At 39.4% G+C, this 8,535-nt stretch overlaps 1 non-coding gene across 1 annotated transcript; it reads left to right on the top strand.

Moving 5' to 3' along the window:
- The first annotated feature begins 603 nt into the window (after nucleotides 1–603).
- Nucleotides 604–711, top strand: LOC127807048 (small nucleolar RNA R71). Its single transcript, XR_008024587.1, has one exon. It is a non-coding gene; the product is annotated as a small nucleolar RNA R71 (small nucleolar RNA).
- The last annotated feature ends 7,824 nt before the right edge of the window (nucleotides 712–8,535 follow it).

Genomic DNA, 8,535 nt, shown 5'->3' with positions numbered 1-8,535 from the left:
GGAGCATGGTTGCTTGAAATTGAAGGATGGAACCTCTGCTGAAATGGTTGATTCTGGTATGGCTGCTGTTGGTGCACATGTTGATTGGAAGGGCCGCCATATCTGAGGTTCGGATGGTCTCTCCAACCTGGGTTGTAGGTGGCTGAGTATGGGTCATACTTGTGTTGTGGCTGCTGCTGGAAAGGTGGATTGTGCTGCTGGAATGGTCTACCAGGGAAGATACCAGCAACAGATTCATTATTTTCTTGCAACTGTGGGCATTGGTCTGTTGTATGGGATGGCAAGGAGCAAATGCCACAAAGCTGCTGCTGGGGTTGCTTTCCCTCTAATGCCAACTGCCTGACCATAGAAGCTAATTCCTCAAGCTTGTTTTCCATCCTCTGCTGGTCCATAGTGGCAGCCACATTGACTTCATTGATGGCTTTTGTAGGAGTGTTAATTCTGGTGCCAAACTGCTGGGCATTTTGTGCCATCTTTGATATCAGCTCTTGTGCAGCTGCTGGGGTCTTCTCTGCCAAGGCTTCTCCACTTGCAGCATCTACCAAGTACCTGTCTATGGGGATTAGACCTTCATAGAAATATTGAACTAGGAGTTGGTCACTTATCTGATGGTGAGGACAGCTGGAACACAACTTCTTGAATCTCTCCCAGTACTCATGTAGAGTCTCACCACTCATCTGCCTTATACCATAAATTTCCTTCCTTATGGATGCTGTTCTGGAGGCTGGGAAGAATTTTTCCAGGAAGATCCTTTTCAATCCATCCCAGCTGGTAATGGCAGCTGATGGCAGGTAGTAGAGCCAATCCTTGGCGGATCCATCAAGTGAGAATGGGAAGGCTCTCAGCTTGATTTGCTCTTCATCTACTCCTTGTGGCCGCATGGTTGAGCAAACAACATGAAACTCTTTAAGATGCTTGTGTGGATCCTCTCCTACAAGACCATGAAACTTGGGCAACAAATGGATCAGTCCAGATTTGAGTTCAAAGTTAGCATCCAACTGTGGGTATTGAATACATAGGGGCTGATAATGCACATCAGGTGCAGCCAGCTCTCTAATGGTTCTACCATCCAAATGACCATGATTACCATTATTTCCATTACCATTATTGCCATTATTGCCATTACCATTACCATTACCATTATTGTCATTACCATTATCTGCCATATTGATGAATTTTGGAATAGGTTCAAATGAAGTATTAGACGCACTATTAGGGTCAATCCTATCCCGAGACTTAAGCTCTCTAGCTTGCCTTCTAAGAGTGTTCTCTAATTCAAGATCCAAGTCAAGTAATGTTTTCTTAGATGACCTGGTCATGCACTAGAGATCAGCACAAAAACAGCACACAAAATGGCCTATGCATACCAAGAACTCAAAAAGTCAAAAACACACAAACACACAAACACAAAAACAGGTCAAACAAGAGGCCCTTAGATGATTTTTTTATGCAATTTTTCACAAAATTTCAACACAAAAACACTGAGGGACCTAAAAACACTAAAAACCACACCAAATTAGCCACTGAGAAACGCAAAATGGCCCAAAAAGTGGTCTAAACGTTGTAATTTGGCCAAAAAAAGGTCTCCTCACTGCATAGCAGTGTCTCTTTATCCCCACACCCCCATTTCTTTGGACACCAAAAATCAGCTCAATCGGAGCAAGTGGAAAGCTGTGAACAGTAACCGGGAAACTGATTTTTTTCCCTCAAAACTTGCTCCTATTTTGCCTCAGAAACCACTCTATATGCAAGAAAACATCAAGGAAAGCATATGGACTTGAAAGAATATCAAGTAGGGATGAGAAAGAAAGAGGATAGCACCGGTATCTCGAGCTCAATCCTTAAATAATGCTATCTGTCATGGAGGTGGTCAAAACCGCTGCTGAATGGAAGGCTGCTGTGGGTGATCTCCTTTTAGTTGCAGCTGCTGGTGTCTTTTGCCAAACGAAAAGGGAGATTAGTGGGGAAGGAAAGACAACGTTGAATGGAGTGTTAAAAGAGAGAAAATAAAAGAAAAATGTGAGAAAGAAAAACGGAATATCCTCTTGGTCAGGTGATCTGCTGTCAGAGGCAGAAAAGTGGGATTCAGCTTTCTAAAAATGGTTATGCTCCTGAAAATCAGAGAAGAGAAGAGAAGGACTGCAGGTGTCTTTTTGCTTTTTCAATTGCTGCAGGGTTGCTTTTCCAGTTGCAGGTCGTGCAGCCCTCTCCAACAGCCACTTCTTGGTTCAAAAATGATTCCAGAAACGAGAAAACATAAAAGGAAAATACACACAAACAAAAGAAGATCGAAAAGGCAAATAAGGCTTTTCTGTTGCTGGTTGCTATCAGTTTATCTCAAGAACAAAATAGCTTTTCACCAAGAACACAAAACTGATAACCTTATCAATAACTGATAACCTTATCACCAAGAACAAAAAACAGACAAAACAGAGAAAACACTCAAACAAGAGAACAAAACAAACATAAAATAGGGTCGGTCCTCTATGTTTTTAGAAGAAAAAACTTGGCTCCCCTACAACGGCGCCAAAATTCTGGCCAGCGATTGTCGAACCACTCCAGAATTAGAGATCTATATGTCTCTTCTCTAGTTTGCAGCAAAGTGCACCCTAGGTCATCTCTCACAAGGAGCCTCACTTTCCTCTATGAACAAGAAGAACCAATATAACCAACAGTTTGTTTGGGGGGGGGGGGGGTTGACAGAAAACTAATTAACAAAACAGAAAAACAAGGATGGATGAAAAATCAGTACAAGAAATGCAACCAGCTGTGTATTTGTTCCCTCTATGAAATCTTCCTCGTCCACTCTATAAATCTTAGCTTGTTAGGTGTTTTAATCTCTGGATATCAAACTTAAAGCATCCCCAACAACCGTCCAAGGATTAGAATGATTGGAATAACAAAATGAATATAGAAACCTCTTATAAACAAAATGCAACCATCCACTCTCTATTCAACCTATCCGGACCTATGCAAGAACAACCGTTCAAGCACATAATATTCATTTCCGAGATGTTATACCAACCGGCTATAACATTCTGTTCTCTTAAGCATTTAACAGAAAATGAAACCATGCAAATTCACACAAACCTGCCATGAACTCCATGCATTCACAAATCTGCTCAAACTAAACCAAATGGGAATGAACAAGATTAAAACAAACAAACCAGGTTTTTGTAGCTCATCCGGGACTCAGATTCCACATGGATTCAAGATACACAACCGGTTACAAATGCTCTAGCCTATCATTACAGCAAGGAAAACAAAGTGGAACAAAAGATGAAGGAAACAGAAAAATGCTAACAATCCAAAAACGGCCAGAATCCTCTCTCTTTTTCTCTTCCTCCCCCCCTTTATGAAATAAGTGCTAAGAGGCCTTAAATACATGGCTAAGAAATGAAGGGCTAGGAAGGCTAGGGTTGGGCCTAGCCCAACAGAAAATAAGTGAGCCCAGAAGATAGCAAAATTGAGCAGCCCAAGTCTGCTCCTTGAAAGTGAGCCCAAGCTCCTTTAGTTGAGCCACTTCTCTAGCCCATCCAATATTCCCTAAAGCCTGGATCCATAGAAGTAAGATAGAAAATAGTGTAAGGATGGTTTGAAGTATAATAAAATAGAAACAATGAAAGATTAGCAAAAATTACTTCAAATGGTGTAATAAGATTGAGGTGAAATGCCAAAATATAGCATAAATATGCATGCTATCAGCCATATGTCCTGGCTAGGTCCAAACACCAACTCAGCTATGAACCTCGACTAAGCAACAAATTCACCCAGCTCCCCATTTTTTAGCTCGAATATCCGACCTAAGGGGTTATGGATAGTACTGGCCCAATCTCAACCTTTGACCCACCACCCAATCTCGACCCTCAGCCTTAGCCCAACCCCGGCCCTACGCCAGCCTACACTAGCATCATTATCGCCGCACTTTGGATACTCTCGCGCTTGCTCAAGATCTCATCTTCATTAATGGTGGATCCTATCCACACTAATGAGAGTTTCGTCGGCACCATGCCACCGTTAGGGAGCCCCATCAACACCAGATATCCAATCCTATCACCCTGCAACACATGACGCATGCATACAGGAGGACTTCTCCTTCTTCTATGTAAACCAGCTCTACCAAGAGCCTAGGTATGTTCTTTCTACCTTAGCAACACTCTACCAATTTACTCTCTTACTTACTTGAGTGTCGAAATACTTGCAGGTGCCAACCACCCCCCCTGAGTCGATTCCCTGCCGTCGCGAGCTCAGGTCTGACCACCCTCCTTTGGGCTAGAAGCAACAAAGTTGATATCTCTGCAGCAAAATTAGGAAGTGGTGATCCCTCGCCCACGTAGATTTCTCAAGGATATTGGGGAGCAGGATGAGATGCTTAAGACATTTAATCATACCTATTCAATCTAGGGTTGACTTAAGAACATTTGTGGCCCTAGGCAAGAGTCACCTTTCTGGCCCTTTAGTAATATAAATAAATATTAAAAATTATTTAATTTTTACTTTGCTTGTTTTTTGAGATGCAAAAACTCAAATTAAATTTTTGTATTCAATTTTAGAAAGCAAATCTTTTTCAATCGACAATATAGACAACAGAAAAAAATCTAAACACATAAGAGTAGAATAAACCAAAAATATGGAGAGTCCATAGACAAGTTTTGCAATTAAAAATTCACCAATTTACTTTTATTTTTCTTTTCTTTAATGCCCAGATTAATGCAGATTTTTCAGACAAAATTTCACTATTCAAAGAATCATTTTATCGAAATGTCCTCCTAAAGTAACGTCATTTCTTACTTTTTTTTTTCTTTTATTGCCTTACTGATTTATCCCTCATTATTCATTACATAACATTAAAAAATTATTTGTGGACTAGGAGAGTTTGAGGCCTTCATGTCTAAATAATATCATACTATTCATTATTTAACATTGAAAAATGACTTAAAGAGTGGGGTCTCCTGTCCAAAAGAAATAACAAAATAAATAAATCTGAATTCAAACAAAAATCAACATAAAATAGAATTAATAATTATATATTTTAAAAAATAAAAAACAATAATTAATTAGTGATATTGGGACCCTCCTTTTTGGGGCCCTAGTCATAAGCCCTTGGGCTAATTCAATCTATAGATTAGATTAGTTAATAAAGATAAAATTACAATTCTACATTTACTTTTATTTTAACACTGATATTTTCGTCATTTTAGTAATAATTTTTAAACTGACAGTTGTAATTTTCCTTAATAAATTGGGACTAAATTATATATATATATATATATATAAGGAGAAAGCTTTTAGCATCAATCATAATATCAGTGAAATTCTGCAAACGATGGACAAAGAAGTGTACGAGATTAATGCTTGGCGCGACTACTTCGAAAGCACCGGCGTGGACATCTTCAAGATTATCAAATGGTCCATCACCGTTGCTTCATGCTGTCATCCCGACGACTTCTTGCAACGAAGGGATGCAATCGCCGGGATTCTTTACTCGAAGACGAACCAGAACCAGAACCAAAACCGGCCCAGATCCCAGGACGCTTCTGGCGCCTTTGTTGAAGAAGGGAAAAGCCTTGGCAAGATCGCTACTACTGCAGTCAGCGACGGGTCAAAAGGCTCGGATTGTGAGTGTGCAAGAGGGCCTCGCCCTATAATCAAGATTAAATGCTCTGCGAGGCGCGACAAACCGGCGGCACCTGATCAGGATGATAAAAACCCGAAAACTGATAAGCCGGAGATGGAGGATGTTCGGCCAATGACCAAGAGGAAGCAGCTCCTACAAGATGACGTTGAAAATACAAAGAAGAAAATTCAGCCGCCGAAGAAGGAAACCACCATGAGCAACTCAGTGACAATGCCTGCGGCGAAACAGAGTAAGCCGCCATCTTGCTTAAACTACGAGGAGCTCGAGCAGAAACTGGAAGCCACCAAGAAGAAGCTGAGTCTGCGGTATGAACAAGCTAAGAATGAGAAAAGAAGGAAGATGATTCGAATAATTGATCCCCCAAAACTTCAAAGACGCAAGAATCAGCAGCAGCAGCTAGCTAGCATGGAGAAGTCATATATAGTTGTTAGGGGAGGAATTAGGAGCCGAGAAAGAATTCATAATTAATTGTCTAAAACTTAGATAGAAAGAACTACGTGAGGCTTGATCCCACACCTCCCCGGGGTACGTAGGCAGCTTATTGGCGCAGCCTCTTTCTTTTTTCTGTATTGATGATATCTTTATCGATTGTTAATTTAAGCACATGGCAGCATATCTTTTGTCAAGCTTGGCACAAAAAGCTTTCCCTTGTCTCATACTAAATAAGATTGAAAGGTTGATATGTCAATTGAAATTTAATCCTTTAGAATACAATTTAAACATTCATTACTGGTAGGCAGTTTTCATGATAATAAATTTTGAATGTTGATAGTAAATGCGTAAGAGTCAGTATAGCATAATCGGAGAAAAATTTCTACTCTATATATGTCTTTCTATGTTTGTTATATTATGAGTTGATTAATATTTAAAACTCAGAATAACAAAGTAACCCCTGAATAAAAAATCAGTTCTGCTGGTAATGCCACTACTGGTGCTACATCCAGTAATTAATTAATTAATATTTGAAACTCAGTCCTAAAATCCGCTTGGATGGGATGCCCAATAACACTCGCAACAATGGCAATACCTTTTTATTCCATCCCTCAAGAGGAATATTGAATATTATAACTCAAATAGGCAACGATGAATGGGCTTCCCCAGACAAATCCTCTTTAGGAAAATACATGGCACCGCAACCCAGAAGGGTGGTGAAAATTTCATTAAACTTGAAATCCTCTTTGGTGAAAAATGAGATTTTAATGCAAATGAGGATGATTTGGGAGAATGCTTGATACAATAAAATCAAAACAAAAACAATAGAGAGACACAAGCGATTTATAGTAGTTCGGCTTAAACCAAGCCTAATCCACTCCTTCAGTTTTCCATTAAGAATTTTCAAGCAATCCACTAAACTTCCTACTTGATCCTAAGTAAGCCCACTAACATCAAGTTAGAGAATTACAAACCTCATACTTAAGGAAGTATGCACTTTACCAATATAAGCTAAGAAATTACAAACCTCTTATTTAAGCAAGTAGGCCCTCTAGCAATACAACCTAGGATAACCGAGAATGATACAAGAAGAGAGGATTTATGAGTACACTCTTAGTTATAATATCTCTTAAAATATACACAAGGCTTGAGCAAAATAATACAAATGATAATCAAAGACTTTTGAGAGAATAATAAGTAAAACAATTGAGCACAAAAATTTGAAGCACTTGTAAGTTTGTAATAGAATCACTTGGATATCTTAAATGATTCACAAGACCTCTATTTATAGTGCTTGACGAGCTCTTTCAAAAATATAACCATTGGTAGTTGGATCAAGGAGCGTCTTGGATAAGTTGTCAAATTAGCCGTTGGAAGTCTCAGAAACAAAAACGGCCAACGGATTCATAGAATCGATCAACTAGTTACTTCAAAAATTCAAATATTGGTTGACACTTCGATCTAAGCAGTCGACATTCTCGAAGAATGGTTAACATTTTTTAAAGCAGGTGCGATCGATAGTAAACTATTTAGAACATGATTTTAGCCAGTCGATAGCTTGTAAAAAACGGTCAATAATTTCTCAAATCTTGTTAACAGCTTATCCTTTGATTTTAAAACTTTTTTCTTCATTTTCTCCTATAGTTTAAAAGCCAATTTTGAAATAGGAGAATCATTTGAAACATAACACTTTGTTTCTCCAAACTCCATTAAGACATTTTGCTTCAGGGTTGGGAGATTCCAAGTCCCTGTTAGGGAGGAGGTGTTCCAAAGGCAGTCTAGGAATTGGCCATGCAAGCAGTAAACCCTTTGTTTGAAGGATCTAACCAACAAAGGGAGAGGAGGATGATTGATGGTTGTTTTACGAATCTAGGTAAAAATAATACTATGGGGCAACATTCTCAGAAATGGGTTGATGAGAGTGCCAAGGACCCTAGTGACCTTTCAGGACACATTGCAATTGGTGATGTTGAAGACAATGAGGGTGTCCTCCTCAGGATCTGGTAATGGCGGAGCATCATCATCAAGTGTAGGTTCCAAGGAAGGTTTTGAAAGGTCAAGTGGAGCAGGTGTCGACAAGGAAGTAAGCCTTACCAGGAATCGTCAGGAATTTTCTGACCACCTCCAAACTTTCTTATTAAATAAATCATAAAGGATTTTAAATTGTCATATTTTATTTTTGGAATGTCTATCTTATAATTTTAGATATTTCATATAATGGGGACCCGACGTACTCGAAGAATGGAACCGGTTACGCCAAATCAACAAGGAAGTAATACCCACGAGGAAGAATCTCAATACCATCGTGAGGAGATGTTAGAGGCCCCTCAAGGGGATCCACCACAAAGAGAAGGATTGGAAAGTGGGACTCGCCTAGGTCGCATGGAAAGAGTAATGGAGAACAAGCTGAATTTTATGCAAGGAACATTGCCAACTAGTCAGGTTAACTCTCGTACGCCCGACGT

Source organism: Diospyros lotus, chromosome 7, assembly GCF_014633365.1.
Source record: "Diospyros lotus cultivar Yz01 chromosome 7, ASM1463336v1, whole genome shotgun sequence".
NCBI lineage: Eukaryota > Viridiplantae > Streptophyta > Magnoliopsida > Ericales > Ebenaceae > Diospyros > Diospyros lotus.
Note: the sequence above shows the minus strand (reverse complement) of the source record. Positions and strands in the feature narration are given on the sequence as shown.